The following is a 22,453-nucleotide window of genomic DNA, read 5'->3' as shown; positions in this document are numbered from 1 at the left end:
AAAATGTTCTTATGAGTGACTTGGAGGGGGGAAATTGGTTTTATAGTAAGGTATGAATTTCGTGGGGCATCCTGGTCTCTTGTAAGGCTTATAAATTCAAAAAACAACTGATTTGGTTCTATTGGTGTAGATATTCACGAGCGACCCCAAATTCCCTCATCAGATCAGCGAAAGGTTTCATCTTTCCTGCTCTGAAAAGGTCTGAGATATATGGATTACATCCTTTTAAACTCCGTTTAACATGAAGGTCGGGAATGAAGTGTTCTAGGATCGTCAAGGAAAGTATTGTTGAGATTTTCTTTGTGGTATGTCTCATTTATTGGGTAAGCAGGATCCAGGATTGAATAGAAGCTTCCATCAGAAGAGACATTGTCTGGATGTTAATGGAGGGAAGTGGTTTTGGAGTGGTCTCTTTTAAGATGGAGGCTAATATGAGAGAATTAAGAGGTCTGCTTTCATTAATCTGAGTTTCTATATGGGGCCAGCTGGAGTTATAGGAGTTGGTGAACCAGGCTCACGTTTGATTGATAATGGTGAACTGGTAATAAGACTAAAGATTAGGTACTTCCAGTCACCCTTATCTTCTATTAAGGATGAACGACTCTTGGTTTCTTTCCTTTCTGGATGAAATCTATCATCTGTTTTTTTGCTATGATTGAGTAGGGGACTGGGGTTATGAGAGTATGGAAATAATAGATAATATTTGGTAGGATAAGCATCTTATAAATATCTTTCCCAGCGACAATAATTCCTTTTATGATAAGTTTTTAATTTCTCTCTGAAGGAAGGTGAGCAGCTAGAGAAAGTTAGTGGAAATAAGATTGGATAGAGGATAGGTAGGGAGTATTGCGGTGTTGCCATTGAAAAGGAAATTTTCTTTGGATGGAAAGTTTTAAGGCATTATTAATGTTAAGGGCTAAAGATTTGTTAGTTTTTAGTTTATAATGTGAAACCCGGCTGAACTGAAGAATATCATCTGGTAACGCTCTTAATGAGGTCAGTGGATTTGACATAGTCAATAGAGCGTCATCTGCGAACAGGCCAATTTTGCATTGACGCAATCCTGTGGAAATACCTGTGGTAGTGTCAGTTATTCTTACTAGCTCAGCAAAAGGTTCCATAATTAAAGTAATCAGTAACGTAAATAACAGCCACCCTTAACGCGTTCCATTAGTAATTAGGAATGAATTTGAAAGTACACCATCTAGCAGGCAGATGGGGAGCCATATAAGACCTGAATTGCTGTTAAGAGGCTTCCTTTGATGCCAAATTTACCTATAGTTGCAAATGCAAATCCGCAGTGTAGTCTGTCGAATGCCTTTTCTGCATCCAAAGCGAGGAGCAGAGAAGGCATCAGAGAGACCTCTGCCATCACAACGATGTCCCACACTCTCCTTGTGCCATATGAGGCCTGTCGACCCTTCATGTATCACACTTCGTCATTGTGAATTTTTTTTGGTAGGACTTCAAGAAGTCTTTGAGCCGCTATTTTTGAATATATTTTGGTGTCACAATTAAGAAGTAATATTGGCCTAAAATTGGTCAGGGATTGTGGGTATTTCCACGTTTTAGGGATAGTTACGATGATTTCAGTTAAGTGCGTGGCTAAAGTGTGGGAGAAAATGCCTGTAATATTCGTTGGCGAAGCCATCTGGCTTTGGAGATTTACAAGGTTCGAGTTTTTTTATTGCCTCTGTGACTTCTGTTAGTGTCTTAGGAGCATTAAGATTCTTAAGTTGCTCCTGCGTAACAGTAGGGAGGTTGATTTTCTGAAGAAATTCTTCTATCAAAGCATCACTGGGTTAGGGAGTCGTGCTATTATCTTTCAGATTATATAAACTGGTGTAATAAGAGCTGAATTCGTTAGCTATATGTTGAGGGCGATATAATTAATGTCCAGAGCCATCTATTTTCATGATAAAGGGAATTTTAGCTTTAATCTATTTTTTTTGGTGAGCTTGGCCATCAGTTTGGAAGGTTTGTTAACATCAGATTAAATACAGGTGGGCTTCGGCCCACACTGCATGCCCCAGTCAGACCGGGGTTTTTAATACATAGACACAGGCAGGTACAACTCACTAATGTGAAGTCCGTGTGGACCGACAGCATGGGTGGCTCCCTGGAACCCACCGGCGGTACATAAATATATCCCATTGCAATGCCCATCACAGCTGAGGTAACGTCAGGTTTAATGCAGGTGGGCTTCGGCCCACACTGCATGCCCCAGTCAGACTGGGGTTCTTTAGAAGTAGACACATGCAGTTACAACTCCGTGTGGACCGACAGCATAGGTGGGTCCCAGGAAGCCACCGGCGGTACATAAATATATCCCATTGCATTGCCCAGCACAGCTGAGGTAACGTCCGATTAAATGCAGGTGGGCTTCGGCCGACACTGCATGCCCCAGTCTGACCGGGGTTTTTATTACATAGACACTGGCAGGTACAAATCCCTAATGTGAAGTCCCTGTGGACCCACAGCATGGGTGGCTCCCTGGAACCCATCGGCGGTACATAAATAAATCCCATTGCAGTGCCCAGCACAGCTGAGGTAACGTCAGGTTTAATGCAGATGGGCTTTGGCCCATACTGCATGCCCCAGTCTGACTGGCGTTCTTTATAAGTAGACACATACAGTTACAACTCCATGTGGACCGACAGCATAGGTGGGTCCCAGGAAGCCACCGGCGGTACATAAATATATCCCATTGCATTGCCCAGCACAGCTGAGGTAACGTCCGATTAAATGCAGGTGGGCTTCGGCCATACATAGACACTTGCAGGTACAAATCCGTAATGTGAAGTCCCTGTGGACCCACAGCATGGGTGGCTCCCTGGAACCCATCGGCGGTACATAAATGTATCCCATTGCAGTGCCCTGCTCAGCAGAGCTAACGTCACATACAATACAGGTGTGCTTCGGCCCACAGTGCATGCCCCAGTCAGACTGGTCATATGTACCTTAACAGTAACCGCGTTGGTGGGAATGTGGTGGCGACTGCGGACCTAGTAGCGTGGTTTTATTTAGTTGGTTTTCGGAATGTGGCCAGGATTAAGTGGGCCGTGGTGGGGGGATGGTGGGGGGGCTCTCTTGTTGTGTCGGTAAAGGTGAAATTCTTGGACTGCCACCAGACGGACCAATGCAAAGGTATTTGCCTAGAATGTTTTCTTTGTTGGAGGAGGAGGGGGATGTTTTTGAGGCACTACGTGTCCTCTCCACGTGTCCGTGGTTATATGCACCTTAACAGTAACCGCGTTGGTGGGAAATGGCCTCGCCACCATCATGTCTTTGGGAAGCCTCCGTTTCCACACCCCAGTGACATAGCATTAGCAGTGGTATAGGCAGAGCCCAGAATTAGTAACATTTCAGCGGTAGCATTAGGGACAGGCCCCAGTAACATATCATTAGCAGCATTATAGGGGGAGCACAGTATTAGTTCCATTTCAGTAGTAGTAGCAGTCCAGACAAGCCCCAGTAACAATTCTAAAGCAGCAGTATAGGGGGAGCACAGTATTAGTTCCATTTCAGTAGTAGTAGCAGTCAAGACAGGCCACAGTAACATTCCCGTTGCAGCAGTTTAGGGAGATAACAGTCTCTTTCACATTTCAGTATTTGCAGTATAGACAAGGCCCCAGTTACATTTATGTAGCAAAAGTGTAGGCCAACCCCACACACCTTGCTGTACCATGAGTGCAGGCGAAGCCCATAAAAATTACTAGGATTACACTGTAGGCGAGGGCCCATAAAAATTGGTGGACCAACAGTACTAATGTACCTCAGAAAAATTGCCCATGCCCAACCAAGAGGGCAGGTGAAACCCATTAATCGCTTTGGTTAATGTGGCTTAAGTTGTAACTAGGCCTGGAGGCAGCCCAGTTGAAATAAAAATTGGTTCAGGTGCAAGTTTCAACGCTTTAATGAGAATTGAAACGTATAAACATTGTTTACAAAAGTAATATGACTGAGCCTTGTGGGCCTAAGAAAAATTGCCCGTTCGGCGTGATTACGTCAGGTTTCAGGAGGAGGAGCAGGAGGAGGAGGATGAATATAATACACAGATTGATGAAGCTAAAAGGTCCCCGTTTTGGATGGTGATAGAGAACGATGCTTCCATCCGCGGGTGCAGCCTACGTATTGTTTAGGTACCACTGCTGTCCGCTGGTGGAGAAGAGAAGTCTGGGGAAATCCAGGCTTTGTTCATCTTTATGAGTGTAAGCCTGTCGGCACTGTCGGTTGACAGGTGGGTACGCTTATCCGTGATGATTCCCCCAGCCACACTAAACACACTCTCTGACAAGACGCTAGCCGCAGGACAAGCAAGCACCTCCAGGGCATACAGCGCGAGTTCATGCCACGTGTCCAGCTTCGACACCCAGCTTCGACTTCCTCGCCCCCGTCCACGTCCTCTAGGCCTACCCCTACCCCTCAGCATGGTGTATTACGAGATTAGCAGAAACAGAACGCTGTAATTAAATGTGCCGCTTATTGGCCTGTGGTTGGAGGCTGACTTCGCGTATGTAACGCACTGCAGAGGCAGGCAACAATTATGCGCAAGGCTGGGTATTAATTCAACAACTACTACCCCCAGCAGAGACGCAGTAAACTGAAGGCAGTGACAGGCAGGCCAAATACAGTATTCTTTTGAACTTTTTGGGAAAAAGCCCACTGCCTATATAGCCAGTATACCTCTTTCCCTGCCTCACCAGTACTGCCCTTATACTCTGTAAAATGACTGCAGACTGCGGACGCTATGGTCTGCACGCCCGATATACAAAAAAAATAAATTGTGCAACACTGCTGAAAGCAGCCTCAACAGTACTGCACACGGTCAGATGTGGGCCTAAGAAGGACCGTTGGGGTTCTTGAAGACTAAAATAACTCCTAACACTCTCCCTATAGCAGCAGCAGCATCAGCAGCACTGTCCCTGATCTCTGTCAGAATGCATCTGTGGCGAGCCGCGGGCGGGGCAGATTTAAATACTCGAGTGTCATCTGATCTCCCCAGCCACTCACTGCAGGGGGGTGGTATAGGGCTGGAACGTCACAGGAGGAAGTTGTAATGCCTTCCATATCTTTCTATTGGCCAGAAAAGCGCGCAAATTTCTCAGAGATGAAAGTGAAAGTAACTCGAACATTGCGTGGTGCTCGTCTCGAGTAACGAGCATCTCAAGCACCCTAATACTCAAACGAGCATCAAGCTCGGACGAGTATGCTCGTTCATCCCTAGTAATGTCCCCTAAAATATAATCCAAATACTATTCAAAAAACAAAGACAACATCAAATAATATTTAAAATAAAGGGGCAAATGGTTGCAGCAATGAAATGTGACCAGCAGTCATGAGTTAGTATCATGTGTGTAATTGTGCATATACACACTAAACTATAGGCCAACTTCCAAAAACTTATGTAGAGATTAATAAATCAGCACCACCAAAACCCTATTAAACTCCAATCTATAATAACTCCTGTATAAACAGTAGAGAACGTTGCAGGTCTATTGCAGCTAATGAGCCACTTGCTAATATACGTTTATTTTTATATCCGCCACTTCTACCAAAGCATAATGGGCTTCTATTAGATCGTTATGAGATTGCATAAATTCACTTTTTATTTCTAAGTGATTGTTCCTGTCCCAGAAATTGAAAGAATTAAGATTGGCATATAAGGAGTTATAGTCCTTCTGTATGGAGTCCACTATAATTTCTTTGATAAATCTCAGAAGCTGACTGATCAGAAGAAAGAGGACTATCTATAGGGTCATTTAATTTTAAAAGTTCCTTAGATATAGTATGGTAAAAACCTCTAGCCTGGATTTCTGTTTCTGTGGTGGGAGATGTTTCACTGTGGGACTCTGTACTTTCTGTGCTTTCAGCACAGCTTGGCGCCATGTTGGATATTCTGCTAGGATTTCCCAAGCAGATCTCCCTGCCTGCTCTCACCTGCTTGGAATCTGCAGGTCTATTGTCAGCTTGTGAGTCAAGCAGAGGAGGAGAAGAGCCCAGCGGTGTACTGCTAAGCGCTCTCTCCCCACTCAGGGAGCCACCGAAGAAGAAGTGCCACTATCATGGCCGTGGCTGGAGTCACAAGCGGGGAAGAACTCAATCACAAATTGGTCTCTGCCATGATCTACATCTGTTATTTGACACAAATGACTTTCCAAATATTGGCAACAACTTGAGTCACCCATGACTGAAAAAAAAAACACAGTAGACTTTTCCTGTGATCCCTACCCTCAGTTTTCTCCTATTAAATTCGTGTAACAAAAGGGTAGTAGTGCATGGAAGCTTAGTATCAGTTCTTTCAATAAACTTAATTTGTATTAGCCACTAACTTTATCTTTAATGTTCCATTAAAATTTTAGCAGCTCACACATGTTAGATAAATGTTGGCTGACCCAACTAGATTGGAAAAATGTCAGAGGTAAAGAATTAACTGTTAAGAAGTTAGTCCTCATCTAATTATACTCTGTGGCTGTCTTTGACATAAATATACATCATGTACTCCCCAGCGCTGCATCAGAAAGATTGCTGTGCCCACAGGGTTAACAGCAGAAGGATGGCTGTGATTGACAACCGCAATCCAGCTGTAATCACCAGTATTACAGAAAGCTCAAACTGGCTCTACTTTAGTCTTCCCCCTTTGGCTATGCTCACACGGGATGGATACGCTACAGAATATCTGCTGCGGAATTTCCACAGGGCAGTTGATCCTCTTCTTGAAATCCGCAAGACATAAAGTTGCTGTTTTTTGCAGATTTCGTAACGTTTTTCTCGGCTAATGGTGCATTTTTTCAGTGGGTATTTTAGTGGGATTTTTGATTTCAGGCTGTTACTATATCCTCTATATTACCTCTATGTTAAATTCTGTTGCAGACACGTGCAGAAGAAGACGTTTATACGCTGCTTTTCTGAAACATTAAAATCCGCTCCGCAAGCACAATTATGCAGCAGATAGACAAAAAAATAAATAAATCACTAAAACTCATTCATTTAGCTGGGATTTCAAAATTGTGGATTGTATGCCGGAAATTCCACAACATATCCCTCCTGTGTGAACATAACTTTAGCCCGCTCATCATTTTGAAACCAACAGCTCAAGCATGCAGGGTTTTCTAGCAGTGAAACATTTTAAAGCAGGGTTACTCAACCTTTACTGATCCAGCAGCACATTTTTGCTTTGAACCAATCCCTAGGGCCACAATGAAACTCAAACGAGTATTACAATACCATCTGAGAAGTTGTGCCAACTTGAAATGCATATGGCATAAATGTCTGAAAGCTTTCACTAGTTCCCTACTAATTGGGAGAATAGAGGTTTCCTTCCCACCCATTTGCATTCCAGAAAGGAAGAGACTATGCATGCATCTCTCGTAGTTTGTGAGTTGATGAAAAAGGGGAGTATTTCACAATTCCCATAAAACAGCTGCAATCATGCATGGATACTTATCCACCTCATCTAACCCATACTTACCCATCCCTGCTCCCAAGTCATCAGACACATACAAGCATGTCTGAGATCAGATGGTTGTGGGCTGCACAGAAGTGCTCTCATTGCTCCCAGGCTGCACATTTTCCATCCCTGTGTGAGAGCAGTGAACAATGTTGTGAGAGAAGCCATAATGTTCTCTTATGCTTATCTTTGTTGTCTAAAGTTTCTTTTTTGTACTTTTCTCTGTATCTTCATTTTCAACGAGTGTCCAGGTGCCTGCGTTTTTGACTAATGAAAACAAAGGTTTGGTACTGTGTTAGCCAGTGGAGTAAAATGTGATTGTTCCCAGCAAGAAAGTAATCTCGTAGATATGATATCTTTTAATGGCTAACAAAAATACATGATATTAAAGCAAGCTTTCAAACTAACACAGGGTTCTTCTTCAGGCTAAAATGGAATACATCAGAAGAGGCATGCATATTTATACACATTTATGACACACATACTTATGACAAAGCACAGACATGGATGTGATTGGTTTGCATTTAAAAGAATACTGCAATAGAAACATAAGCCTTTTTAACTAGACACTGATAAGGCAGTGAAAGTTTTATGGTCCCTAAATTACTGTTGGGGGGGGGGGGTGTCACCAGGCCAAGAGTACTGAAACAGAAACACATCTTTAACTAGACCCTAATAAGGGAGTGAAGGTTTTATAGTCCCTGACTTATCTGTGCTGTAGATGTATTATACCTGCCGTTCACACATAAATCCTCAGGAATAATTTAGTCCCCCATTGAACGTGTCAAAAGTTGTTATGAATTTTTATGGTGGTGTCCAAAAAGTTGATTTCGGCATTCGAGTAGCTTAATGTCAGGTTTATGGTGGAGTGGAATGCATTGAATCTGTCATGGAATTTATTAGTTCTTGTTTGGTGTTCGTCCAGATGATTATAATTCCATCAATATAGCGAAAGTAGGCCAGTGGTTTACTGGAGCAGGAGGCCAGAAAGTCACTCTCCGGTCTTGCCATGAAAAGGTTGGCATATTGTGGTGCCATTTTATTGCCCATAGCAGTTCCGGTGAGTTGCTGAAATATCTCTGCGCCAAAGGAGAAATAATTGTGTGTGAGGATGAATCTTGTGAGTTGTAACACCGATTCAGAGGCAGCCCCATTAGTCTCAAGGTGTGCCTGGCAGGCGGTCAGTCCATCTACGTGTGGGATGTTGGAATACAAGGATTCCATGTCCAGGATGGCCAAAAGTTCTACGAGGTACCATGAAAAAAAAACTCAGCCAAAGGAATGCAAGATCACTGTGAAAAACCTCCCTAGATTGGAACTACCTGCTGCCTACTGGGAAAGAAGGGGGAGGAAACTATAGGTGATAAAAGCAAACAGATGTTAATTAGTTTTTTTTCCTATTTGATATGTGAATGTCTTTCTCTCTTATTCTCCACTAGCCAAAAAAAGATAGATAACACATATATGTAGTATGTGACTGGAAATAGAATTACTCAGGAAACTTAAACATTAACTTAGAAATAGTTAAAGGGGTTGTCCCGCGGCAGCAAGTGGGTCTATACACTTCTGTATGGCCATATTAATGCACTTTGTAATGTACATTGTGCATTAATTATGAGCCATACAGAAGTTATAAAAAGTTTTTTACTTACCTGCTCCGTTGCTAGCGTCCTCGTTCCCATGGAGCCGACTCATTTTCGCCCTCCGATGGCCAAATTAGCCGCGCTTGCGCAGTCCGGGTCTTCTGCTCTCTTCAATGGAGCCACTCGTGCAGAATGCCGGCTCCGTGTAGCTCCGCCCCGTCACGTGCCGATTCCAGCCAATCAGGAGGCTGGAATCGGCAATGGACCGCACAGAAGAGCTGCGGTCCACGGAGGAAGCAGACCCCGGCGGCCATCTTCAGCAGGTAAGTATGAAGACGCCGGACCGCCGGGATTCAGGTAAGCGCTGAGCTGTATCGGGGTTAAAAAAAAAAACCCGTTTCGGCGCGGGACAACCCCTTTAATATAACAAACTTCACATGAACCAAGGAAAGTTCTGCTTGGAGACTGACATTACTGTACATGCTGAGTCTTAATAACCAATGATAACAAAAGAATTGTAATAAGTTATACATATGTATAAGTAAGGTGCGCCATGTTTTCTATGTCTTTTTCTAAAAATCGTATAAATATTTTTGCTTGTTTTCAAATAAAGGGAGAATCAGTTGATTACACCAAATGCTGTCTATGGTTCCTCGAGCAGCTCACACCTAACCCTTTTGAATTCGGAGCATTGGAATATATCTGTAGTGCTCCATTGCACTAACAATGTTAAATACATAGAAACAGTGGAAGAGATTTATTAAGCATGTTGTGGACCAGATTTATTATGTATTTTAGAAATTTTTATATGCTTTACTAGACATGTTTGCAAAGTGTCTAGAACAGACGGATTAGTTAACCCCTTAGTGACGGAGCTTTTCTGCTTTTCTGCAACAAAAATGACCCGATAACTTTATTCTATGGGTCAGTTTTACGATACCAAACTTATATAGTTTTTTTTTTTTGCTGTACTACTTATATATTTTTTTTAAGATATTTAATTTTTTAAAATTATTTTTTGTGTCCATTTTCTGCGCACAATAACTTTTTAATTTTTCTGCTGACATAGTTGAGTGAGGGCTCATTTTGTGCGGTACGTCCTGTCATTTTCGTTGGTACCATTTTTGCATACAATTGACTTTTTGATCGCTTTTTATTACATTTTTTCTTGGAGATAGGGTGACCAAAAAAGTGCATTTCTGGCATTCTTAATTTTTTTCATACCAAGTTTACCATGTGGGGAAAATAATGCATTTTAAAAGGTTTTTTTTTACTTTTATTACTTTTTTTTTAATAATTAGTAAAACTTATTTGTTCTTATTTTTACACTTTCTTTTAGTCCTCCTAGAGGACCACAACTAGCGATGCTTTGATCGCTTCTGCTATAGCATTACGTCATACTGCTATTTGACAGGCAGCCTATCAAGCCACCCCATGGGGATGACTTAACTGGCAGTCTCCGAAGGCAGCCCTGGGGCCTTTTAGAAGGCCCCCGGTTGCCATGACACCTGCACAGCTCCCCCAATCTCACCGCGTGCGGGGGGGGTGTACAGAACGATGTTCGGGGGATTTAAATGCCGCTATCAGAATTGACAGCGGCATTTAAAGGGTTAATAGCTGCAATCACCGGTACGGGCGATTGCGGCTATTGCCAGTGGGTGTCAGTTGTAATAAACAGCTGATGCCCGCGCTGTATGGAGGGAGATAGCGGCGCTATCTTCCCCCATACACGTCCTGCAACGGCAGGACGTAAAAACACTATGGGGCGGTCACTAAGGTGTTAAGAGGAGTTGTAAAATGCAGCACAGAGGTCGGATATAGATGTGTCAAATTTATTATAGAATGTGCGTGATTATGATAGGCTTCCCACAGTTCCTGACTACCTAGTTTTATAGTGCCTAAATTTAAGACCGCATTGATAAATCTCCCCCAGTATTGGTATTACTTTTCATTTACATATTCAGGTCATTTTAATATAGATTAAATGTTGAGTTATGTATACATGTGTGCCAGTGTAAGTTCGGGCTCACACCAGTGTAATTCAATTGCATATCGCGCACACATAATGCGAGGTGAATGGAGTCAATAAAAATACATTGAATTTCATTGTTCCATTCACACTTGCATGTATACATTAGCGTATACTACGCATGTTCAAGTTTACCGCATATTACGCTTGATAGAACCCTATTGTTCTCAATGGGTGTGCACGAAATGGTGATACGCAGCTGTACACGCTGGTGAAATGCTGTGATTTTTTTTATGTTGTGTTTTACGCTTACGGTCATGTGAGCCCGGCCTAAGGCTCATAACCCTAAGGCCTTATTAACACGACCAACTATATGCCACTATTTATCAAAAAATTGCCCAAAAATCGTGACCATCTGAAGCATTGGATTCCAATGTATTTATTCAGATGAACGATTTTTAGGAGTGTAAAAAAATTGCGCCAGGAAAAATAGCACGTTGGCTATCATTTTTAGTCGCCGATTTTATACGCCATGTCAAAAATCCTGTCCTATGTTTTCCAGAGATCCGCAGGAAGCAGGGAAAAGAAGACAGCTGGCTCTATTTAAGCATTAGCCGTCATTCTTAGGATCACGAGAAAACCAATTTTTGAGTGTCAGTGCTGCTTTTTCTTGCAAAAACACTGCTGCCACGTTTTTTTGCTTGATTTTATGCGATTTTCTTTACTAGGACTTTCTAATGTGAAATTGCATTGCATCGAACAAAAATCGCAAGTTCGTGCTTTGTGATGCGATAAAAATGAGTTTCTATAGGGAAACAGGAGATTTAAAAAAAAAACAAACACAAAACGCAGAAAGCTAGCACATGTCGTGATTTTTTTTCTCGCAACATCGCATTAATGAAAACATCGCAAAAGTGAAGGAAACCATTGAAAATAATTGGTTTCATAAAACATGACAATTCGCTGGGATACGCAGTACCATATGCCGGTACAATGCTGCGGCGATGTTTATGCAGCGTATTACCATATGGTTGTGTTAGCCCAGCCTGAATGAAAAAAAGTAAAACAGCAAGCGCTGAGGAAATTAAACAGCAGGTAATCAACCCTTGTAGGTACTGACTTAGGGGGTTTCAAAAGGCCATACGCGCAACTACACTTGACACTACGGAGTGTAGTTACGCATAAACTTTTTTTTTTCTTGTCTGGCTTTTTAAACTTCGTACCATAGCAAGCCCTATCTTTTCTCGCATGTACTATTAACGGACAAGAATCCCAATAGAAGAAATAAAACCATTGCAATCAATGGTTTAGTTTTGTCCAGTTATGATGCGGCCGTGATTATCATGGCCACATAATGAGATAAGAACACGCCCATCTGTTCCAACGAGCGAAAGTGAATGATAATTGTTTGGTCTAAACATGCACCATGACCAAACGAAGAATTATATCATTCACTTTTCATTCATCATTTAGTTTCTGCAGGCATGAAAATTATTGTTGGCTTGTTCACTTATGGTTTGGTTTAAATAGCAATCGTTCAGTCCCTCTTATTTGCTTAAACAAATGAGAAAGACCCAAAAAGTTCTTGTTTGAATGAGCCAACAATGTATCTGCCTGTATAAACAGGCTGCACAAGAGTGAATGAGCCAGCAGTGATGTCACCCGCTCCTTAGGTCTCCTTCACACGAGCGTATGCATTTATACAGTCTCCAGCATGCACCGTAAAATCGTGTGAATGAAGAAAAGCCGTGATCGAGTCTCGATCTTAACCCTCTCCAATCCAATGTCTGACGTCTGAAGACATTACGATTTAAGGTTGTACAGCTCCAATGTCGGAAGACATCCGTCAGGGTTCTCTGTATATTGCCAGCCTCTCTGCTGTCGGAGTCTATCCAACCTGTCACCTCATGCAGTACTGGCTTTAGCCAGCATATAGCGCCGTTGTAGAATGGCAGAAAAGGAGTAAGCCCCCTAGGAAAACCAAGATACAATTGGATCGGAAAGGGTTAATCAGCATTTCTTGTCCATTCACACAGCCAGGACATCCATCCCTCAGTCGGCATAAATCCTCAGAATGACATCTTATGCCTAAATAGAGGCACCTGTAAGATTTTCCCTGCATTGAACGCAGCTAAACTTCCTCCCCCTCCCTTTTTTTGCAGCTCCCATAGGAGTCTATGGGAGCCGCCAGCATATATTGGTCGAAAGATAGGGCAAGATTTCGGTCGCGTAGGTCATATTTTTTTCTGGTTCAAACGGTTTTACGCAGCTAAAAATCGGTCATCTGAACGAATATATTGGAAGCCAGTGTTTCAGATGGTCATAATTTTTGACCGACATATAAACACGGTTAAATAGCTGCATTAAAAAAGCTCTTGTCTAGAGATGAGTGAGCGTACTCGTCTGAGCTTGATGCTCGTTTGAGTATTAGGGTACTCGAGATGCTCGTTACTCAAGACGAGCACCACGCGATGTTCGAGTCACTTCCATTTTCTTCCCAGAAAATTTTGCGCCGTTTTCTGGCCAATAGAAACACAGGGAAGGCATTACAACTTCCTCCTGTGACGTTCCAGCCCTATACCACCCCTCTGTAGTGAGTGGCTGGGGAGATCAGGTGACACCCGAGTATCTAAACTGGGGCCGGCCGCGGCTCGCCACAGATGCACGCTGAGAGACATTAGGGAAAGTGCCGTCCTGCTGTAGCTGCTATAGGGAGAGTGTTAGGCGGTTATCTTCGTCTTCAAGAACCCCAACGGTCCTTCTTAGGGCCACATCTGACTGTGTGCAGTATTGTTGAGGCTGCTTTTAGCAGTTTTGCAAATTTTTTTTTTTTGTATATCGGGTGTGCAGACCATAGCGTCCTCAGTCTGCAGTCATTTTACTGAGTATAGGGGCAGTACTGGTGAGGCAGGGACAGTAGTACAGGGAAAGAGATATACTGGCTATATAGGCAGTGGGCTTTTTCCCAAAAATTGGAAAAAAATACTATATTTGGGCTGCCTGTGACCGTCTTCAGTTTACTGCGTATGTGCTGGGGGTAGTAGTCGCTCATTATTACCCAGCTAAGCCTGTGGCCGTCTACATTTTACTGCGTGTCTGCTGGGGGTAGTAGTCGCTCATTAATACCCAGGCTTGCGCATAATTTTTTCTGGCTGCACTGTGCCTTCAATAACCACAGTCATCCTCCAACAGGGAAATCCATATACAGGCTATATAGGCAGTGGGCTTTTTCCCAAAAATTGGAAAAAAATACTATATTTGGGCTGCCTGTGACCGTCTTCAGTTTACTGCGTATGTGCTGGGGGTAGTAGTCGCTCATTATTACCCAGCTAAGCCTGTGACCGTCTACAGTTTACTGCGTGTCTGCTGGGGGTAGTAGTCGCTCATTAATACCCAGGCTTGCGCATAATTTTTTCTGGCTGCACTGTGCTTTCAATAACCACAGTCATCCTCCAACAGGGAAATCCATATACAGGCTATATAGGCAGTGGGCTTTTTCCCAAAAATTGGAAAAAAATACTATATTTAGGCTGCCTGTGACCGTCAACAGTTTACTGCGTGTCTGCTGGGGGTAGTAGTTGCTCATTAATACCCAGCTAAGCGTTACAGCAGGCTTGCGCATAATTGTTTCCTGGCTCTGCTGTGTCCGTTACATGATCGCCGTCATCCCGCCAGAGGGAAAGAGTATACATATATACGCTGCATACGGTGTCTGTCTGGTTTTTCACCTCACCATTTTAACAAATTGAAGCAAAATACTTAAGGCCTACCACTGGGCTTTGGCCACTTGACTGGTTCTGCCCTGTAAATTCCAGTAGCTCAGTCATACGCACCTAGGTCTGACTACAGGCTTGCGCATAATTGTTTCCTGGCTCTGTTGTGTCCGTTACATGTTACTGTGGCCTGTCTTGACTGCTACTACTACTGAAATGGAACTAATACTGTGCTCCCCCTATACTGCTGCTTCGGAATTGTTACTGGGGCCTTTCTTGACTGCTACTACTACTGAAATGGAACTAATACTGTGCTCCCCCTATACTTCTGCTTCGGAATTGTTACTGGGGCCTGTCTGGACTGCTACTACTACTGAAATGGAACTAATACTGTGCTCCCCCTATACTGCTGCTAGTGATATGTTACTGGGGCCTGTCCAGACTGCAACTACTACTGAAATGGAACTAATACTGTGCTCCCCCTATACTGCTGCTTTGGAATTGTTATTGGGGCCTGTCTTGACTGCTACTACTACTGAAATGGGCAGTTGGGCAGCATGTTACCGAGGAGAAGTGGCAGCGGAGTGTCATGCAGGCAGTGATTGTGCTTTGTTGGAGGAAGTGTGGTGCTTAGCTAAGGTATGCCTTGCTAATGAGGATTTTTCAGAAGTAAAAATTGTTGGGGGGGGGGGGGCACTCTTGCCGCTATTGTGGCTTAATAGTGGGACCTGGGAACTTGAGATGCAGCCCAACATGTAGCCCCTCGCCTGCCCTATCTGTTTCTGTGTCGTTCCCATCACTTTCTTGAATTTCCCAGATTTTCACAAATGAAAACCTTAGCGGAGCATAGGTCCCATGCAAAAATGCTCGAGTCGCCCATTGACTTCAATGGGGTTCGTTACTCGAAACGAACCCTCCAGCATCGCGGAAAGTTCGACTCGAGTAACGAGCACCCGAGCATTTTGGTGCTCGCTCATCTCTACTCTTGTCACTATGGCCTAAATCTCAAAAAAGAAAGACTGAACGATTTCTCGTTTGAACAAGCCAACAATGTATCTGCCTGTATAAACAGGCTGCACAAGAGCGAACGAGCTAGCGATGACGTCACTTGCTCCTTAAAATAAGAATCGCTCGTCTAAAAGGACCCTTTTTTGAGCTGCTGACTGGACAGTCGCTTTAAAGGGAGTGAATCTCATTGGAAGGTGGACTTGCTGTCTACAGACTACTAATTTGTTGCTCAGTGCATCTGTGCTCAGATGTGTTAAGTTGCAGTTGTGGCATTTGCGCAGCGGTGAGCAGGTTGGAATTAAGACAGGAATGTACCAGTACCATATATTACGTTATTATTTGAAGTGAGACTTTGGAAGCATAAATCAGATGCTTCCCCCAATTGATTCCTTATTGAGTTGCTTGATTCTTAAAGTGATTTACATATTTGTTTATATTGCATTTTCCTTGAGATAATTTATATGTTGCAGTCTAAATGATTCAACCAGCCTTGAATGGTATATGAATGAGTCTTGAAGGAGAAAGTCATAGCTTCAAACTATTTTACTGAGGTGATTTATTATCCTTTTAAATGATCAATAGAACAACCTACAAAGTGACTGTCAGATGTCTATGTAATAAAACTTGCTACAACGTGACAGTATCGTGTTCAGGATGCTGTATTTTGCTTGTTCTATTTGGAGTAAGGCCCCCTGCACACGGGCGGAAATTCCACGGCGAGATTTCCCGCAGAATTTCCGCCCATGGAATCTGCCATAGGATTGTGTTAGAAAACGCAATCCTATGCAGATGGCCGCGATTTGTCTGTGCGAAATCACGTGCGGAAAACAAATCGCGGCATGCTCTATTTCTGTACGGGGCTCGCACAGAGGGGGAACAGGCAGAGATCAAAACCAGGAGAACAGACGGTAGACATGTTTGTACGTTTCTCAGGCACCCTCTGGTGAAGGGGGGAGCCTAAAATAGGGCAGGACCCATCAGGATTGGTTAAGGACAGAAAAGCTGGGTGTGCATACCACCGCCTCAGAATATGACATATGACATGACATCTGTCACATGTGAATGCCTCTGTTTATTTTGTCTGCAGCTTGCCCTCACCCTCAGCCCATTTCTCTTTTATGCAAGATTTCCTTCTGTACCAGTCTTAGCTCTGTTCTAAGGCCACATCTCTGTTTAAACTCACCAGTACTATATTACGGCAAATCTGACCAAGTTACATTAACTGAGACTATTTCTGGGTTGACAGTCTGGGGTTCCCAGACCAGATTCCAATCGGTGGAGTTTAAGGAATGGAAACCAGGGACTCCCATGTGCAGTCTTCAGATTTATTCCTAAGTCTAATTGGTTTAGAGGCAAAGCGGATCCACATCCACTGCCCTGACATAATATATACCATAATTGTTTGTTCATATATTTGTGTTGTGCTAAAACCTTTTAAATGTTATCTCCCATGATCATATTTTTGAAAGTTTTCATACCTTGACAGTCAAAAGTGAAACATAGTTCTTCAGCTGTTATCTGGATTCACAACTAATTGTTCATTATGCTGTGGTAGAATTCAAAAGGGCCGTTACAGACAATGAACCTTATGGCACCTTCCCCGACAGTAATTCTGAGATCCCGAGATCTCTGAGCTGAAAGCCAAAGGACAGCGCCCTTCTGATCACCGGGGGCCCCTTAAATTGACAGATTGGTGATCTCTGTTCTCACATGCTTATGTGACATTGCAGCATATTAACATATGCCACTATATGGGCCTTAGATATGAGAAAGTACAGGCTCATAAAATGGAAGAATCTGTCTCAAAATGGCCGCTAGATACAAAATGGAGCATTATAAGATGTAAATAAGCTTGTGTGTAGTGAAACAATAATTCAAGCAGAAATAGCTTTAGAGCATGAGATTCCGTGCAATGTCTAATGATGTGCCTCTGTTCTTTTTCATGAGAACCAAGTCTGGACACAGTTCTTATCAGAAGAAGCCCTCCCACACCTCCATTCGGAGACTTGGACAAAGGAACTGACTGTGCTACAGCCACCTGAATAACAAAGTGAATACAAGGGAGGACCAGGGAGGACCAGATAACGCTGGGAGAAACAGACACTTGAGAACATAACAGATATATTCTCACTACACTGATTGCTGAACAATGCATGATTCTTAATGTTTTTCTAACCCAATAAGATTAACCCCGTGACTGATGACGTATTCCTTTCCTGTATTAGAGCTATACCAAAGTGAATAAACTTTCAGTGTACGCGCCTTAAGCAGAGTGGGCTGTATACTTGCCGCGGCTCATCTCTACGTATCTGTGGGAACTGATAACTATAAATTATATAGTTTTTGGCCTCCTTGATGCATCCAGGTACGAACTAATTTGGACCCCAAGGCCTGAAAGGTTAATGTGACCGGTCATGTGTAGCGGTCCTTAACAACTGGCGTAGTCGGCAGGATTTATTGATTGACGCTGATGATAAACATTGGACTACGACACAGACCTGGACTGATGATATCAGCCGTGCCAAAGTCATAGGACTGATCAACCTTATATACAGCGCGGTAAGTCACATATATATATATATAATGTCTACCGTGGTCTGTTTTGGCACGTTTGATTGTAGTCTGTCCTGCGGCCAGTCGTTATTTCAATGTACAATTGTTAAGCTGTCATCAATAGATGTTGTTACCTCAGGTCTTGGGTACTCTTAAGTGACATCGAGGGACAGAATCTGTAATTTGACTATATACATATATATGTGTTTTCTTTGTGGGTCCATTAGGACTGGGTGTTTAAATGTACAGGGCATTTTGGCTGTTTAACTGTACATGGCATTTTGTGGGTCCATTAGGACTGGCTGTTTAACGGTACAGGGCATTTTGGCTGTTTAACTGTACCGGGCATTTTGGCTGTTTAACTATCGAACGTAGAAGTCTGTGAACACTACGTCATCGAGGACAGGGCATTTAGACGTGGAAGTCTTTGAACACTACGTCTTGTTGTATCATACATAATAACATGTTGAAGCTCTTTAAGAAGAAGACTACTGATCAGGGTCTCCTGGATCCTGTCCACTTGGTGTCATGTAGAGCAGGCAAAGAGTATGTTAAGAAAGTTAAGAAGTTATGTGAAAGGGCGTCAGACGTTAGAGTTCTTACATTACGTGATTGAGCATAAGGCTACAGACATACCAGGGTCTCAGGCAGTTATAGATACTCATAATTAGGCCGTCGTAATATACGATGTTTAAATTGTTAAGAAGAAGACTGTAGATGATGGTCTTTTGGATCCTGTCCAGTTGATAGTATGTAGAGAGAAGTTGAAAATGCAGAACGTGGCGTCATCAGAAGGTCCCAGCATATGTGTTATTTATGAGTCTAAATGTAGGGAATAGTTCATATTCACAGAGAGCTGACAGTTGTTTTGCAAAGGTGGGGGCCGTCAGAGAAGGCTTGAAAAGTGTGTTAGCTGATAATGAAGGAATTTTGGTTGATAGACGATTGCTCAAGTTTGCAGAGAAAAATGTTTCAGTAAGTGACGTAAAGTTGAAATAAAAAAGTTGCAGTTTCAAGATGGCGATTATTCATATGCTTTGAGTTGAAGACAAAGGAAAGCAGCCCTTCTTCACCCTCTGAGGGCACCGCCCTGGCCGTGTTATGGATGATGTTTTTCTCCCTTTGCCCTGCCCCTAGATGGCCGTGTTGTTATTGGGACCAATACCAGTCGGTAAATCTTGATACGTGTCTAGTATGTAGTATTCCTGGACCCTCCCGTCACCATCGCCCAGTCAGGCCACACCTTCGGTGACCATTTCAGTGCCAGCCATGGCCCAGCGGCTGTTTTAGCATCTGCTATAACAATACTTTCAGCTGCCGCTCAGGTGTCATCTTAGCTCCGCAGCAGAAATGAGTTGACCTCTGACCTCCCATCTATGCATGTTTTTACCTGGCATACCAATTCTGCGCACTGCAATGACGAGTGCCTTTTCTGAATTTTGCATAGAAACATTCAAGTCCCCTAATCGCGCCTGCAAATAGCCTCCTCCCGATTATCTGTTCTGCAGTCTGTGTTTAGCACCCCCATCCCAAGTAGGTTTGTGCTTAAAAAATGCCCACAAATGTAGTTGTTGCTGAAAAAATCTTTTCCACTTTGCAAGAGGGAAAATGGAGGAGAAAGGGAATCCTCTAGTCTGTGTCCCCCTATGACATGAAGCAAGTTCATGCAGAGTCTGCAGACAATTATGTCTACCGTACTGTTTGTCCTGTATGTCTTAATGTCCTAACACTGTGTCATTGCTGTACGTGTTGTCCATTCCTCATAAGTCAGATACTGCTGAGAAGAAAGGTCACTATAGGTGCTAGGATCACAAACGGCAGTAGAAAAGCTTACAGAAGGAAGGAGAGGGTCAATACGTGATAATATATATATATATATATATATATATATATATATATATATATATATATATAGGAATAGATAGAGGGTTAATGCTTGATTTGTGAAAAGCTGCAGCTGCAAGTCGCCCCCCTTGTCTCCGAAAGGGGGGGTATAGTGAGGAGGAACAGAGTTTAGTGAGATTTGCAGAGAAGGAATATGTGCTTCTCAAGGCCAAAGATTAGAGCGGAGAACCCTGGACAGTAGCCTTGTTTGCTTGAACAGAATTGAATGCATTTGTATGCAAGATGAGGACAGTTGCATCATACGCGTTATCTCCTGGTGTGAACGCCGGGCATCCTAGTGCAATGTATCCACAATTTCCTGAACTCTGTAACAGCGCAAACATTGTGTGTGTGTGAATTATAGGCATTTGACTGAGAGAGCCAGATTTGATCGCATGAACGGATGAGTTAGTGACCCGTGTTCGGACTGTGATGAATGTAAGATGTGTGATGCAGATATTGACTGGGGATAGAAGTGTCCTTCTGCATGAGACTTTACTTGTTTGTGATGTGGATGGGAAGACTGGAGTTTGAACGAAAGTGTGAAGAAAGACGCAATCGGCCAGTATCAAAGGGGTGGAGCTAGATGATGTAAAAGTACGTAATGGGAGGGGCTGAGAATATTGAGCAGCTAGTAAAAGTTTTTTTGTTTCCTCAAATTTGATGAGACATTGCAGGCAGGATCAGATTAATAATGAATTTGCTTGAAGAATATCACATTCCAAATATTAATAGTTGTTTGTAGATTATTCTGCCCTGATGTAATTCATGTCTCTGTTATTGGCACTGATATCTTACAGGCCTTATCTGCATCCATCAAATTCTCACCAGATGGATCGGTACGGGTTGAAACCTCAGGTGCCGGTTCAGAAGAGTTTTGTAACTAACTGCTCCAACAAACACCCCTCTTTTTCCAGTCCAGAAAAGACGCTGAAGGGTCAGCAAGGCACCTATCGCATGTAGGCGCTGTGTGCTGTTGGCACTGTGTGATGTAGGCGCTGTGTGCTGATGAGGTGTCAGTCAGCCACCTACCGCATGTAGGTGCTGTGTGCTGATAATTTGGAAGCCTGAGAACAAGCCACAATTACACTGTTAATTTTTCTTGCAGAAAGTGTCTGTAAAGCCTCTAAAGACAAACTCCAGTTCTGCAAAGCAAAGGTTGTTCTCCTGGGTCATTGTTTAGGCCAAGGAACTGGACATCTGACAGAGGAACAAAAGGCTGCTGTCCCGGCCATACCTGTACCTACGTCCGTTGCCAAACTCCCCACCTTTCTGGGCCTTGTTTCATACTGCCGCCCATGGATCCACTCGGTTTCCTTTCTTATGCAACCACTCTATGACTGCCTTTCAATTATTCTTTTCTCTCTCACCTCTGAAGCAGCTCTCTAGTCTTGGGTATTCCCAACTACACTTTACCCTTTACTCTTTTCTGTGATTAACTTTCTGGCCATGTAACGGCAGTGTTGACACAAAAGCACGGAAGACAACCACGGCCACTTGTATACTACTCCATGAAGCTGGATCCAGTGGCTCGAGGAGCTCCCTCATGTGTTTGTGCGGTGGCAGCAATACAGGCAATGGTTGACAAACCTTCTGAGTTGGTATTGGACTACACCCCCCCATTCCTTAGTGGTCCTCACCCCTCATGTCATTTGGAGCATACTCACGCAAGTGCAACCCAAGCACTTATCTCTGGCCTGTCAGATCCGGCTACAATGTGCTCTTTTGAACCTGGCTACTCTTCTTTCAATTGAGTATCCTGGTTCACAGGGGGAGGAGAAGGCATAGGTGATCTAGGTATTGCAAATCAGCTATTTTAAAATTGTTTGCAACAAGGTTCTGATCTATTTGAAATAGAATATCAGCATGATTGTTTATCAGTGATGCAACAAGAAAATGTAAGTTTTAAGAGGTTACTGAAGCCCCTGTTAACAATGCATATTTTGAGTTGTTTTTTTATAGATGGTCCCAGGGTGAGGATGGATGACTCCACCCTGGATATGCAGTGGTCACACAACAAGATGTCCTAAAAGCAGAAGCTCTGCCTCTGCATGTCTCAGCACAAGAAGCGGAACTGAAGGCCCTCACTGAGGCGTGTAGAGTGGCAGAAGGTAAGACGGCAACCCTTTACACTGACTCCCGGTATGCATTTGGCATAGCTCATGATTACGGCCCAATATGGAGGCCAGACAGTTTTTTACCTCAGCAGGACAGCCAATTAAGTATGGTGCAGCGGTGCAGAGTCTCACGGAGGCCCTACTTCTACCTAACAAAGTGGAAAGCTCACACAAAT

This window comes from Eleutherodactylus coqui, chromosome 1 (assembly GCF_035609145.1).
Source record: "Eleutherodactylus coqui strain aEleCoq1 chromosome 1, aEleCoq1.hap1, whole genome shotgun sequence".
Taxonomy (NCBI): Eukaryota; Metazoa; Chordata; class Amphibia; order Anura; family Eleutherodactylidae; genus Eleutherodactylus; species Eleutherodactylus coqui.
Note: the sequence above shows the minus strand (reverse complement) of the source record.